Raw genomic sequence first — 1,037 nt, forward strand, 5'->3', positions numbered from 1 at the left:
GTTTTCATTGATAACAAGTCGCGGTGTTCGCGTGTCTGGGCCAATGTTAAAATGTAAAGCCGAAGAATTATCTCGGAAAATTGGTAACAATCAGTTTATTGCTACTGATGGTTGGTTAAAGTTTTTTTATACAACTAAAAAAACCTATTTTTTTTTATTTTGTTAATGTATAGGGCTTTGAAAAAGAATAATTTTGGTGGTCTTAAAATTGTTATCGGACAATTGGTTCCGTGTTTAAATATAAGTCACGTTTTACGCGTGACGTCATAAAATCACACCATCCGACGGGTCGTATATAATATACACGCTCGGAATTTATTTCGTGCGATTAAAATAATTATAGAAAAAAATTGATTAAGGGTACAAGTTATTAAAGTACATTTATAAAAAGGTTATACACTTCTTTAGATGGTCATATTATTTTTATTGTGTTGAAATTTGTTTTAGGGTAGTTCATAGGAAAGACAAACAAATAAAATTTACATAGGTATATTTAATAATATTATAATCCGTTATTGAATGTGTTATTATAATTAATAATATAAGAACTAAAATAAATGTGTAAAAAAACCTCAAAATAAAATATATTACTTCAAACAAAAATACATAATATATTATACGTAATTGAATTATTATAATTATCATTACCTAGTTATATTATATATTTAGGTAAATCTTGAATATCTTTTTGATTTTAATTCTTCATAGGGAGGGCGAGGTGTTCGATAAATATTTTTTGGGATGTCGGTATTACATTCTTTTTGTACATCAAACGGCTGTGGTGAAAATTCTTTTTCAGCTTCTTCGATAATTGTTGACATTATATCACGTTTCCAGTTATTTTGAGTTTTATTGTAAGAATTTTTTATTGTAAATCGTCCTAGTGGTTTAGAAAATACAACTTTTTCTCCTAATAATGATTTTTCAGTATTATTGTTATGGTCGAGTATTGCGAATATAGATCGTACGAACATACCATTGAACTGTAAATGGATACGTTTAGGCATATACTTGAGCCTCACGTTGTGATAGGATTC

Source organism: Acyrthosiphon pisum, chromosome A1 (genome assembly GCF_005508785.2).
Source record: "Acyrthosiphon pisum isolate AL4f chromosome A1, pea_aphid_22Mar2018_4r6ur, whole genome shotgun sequence".
Taxonomy (NCBI): Eukaryota; Metazoa; Arthropoda; class Insecta; order Hemiptera; family Aphididae; genus Acyrthosiphon; species Acyrthosiphon pisum.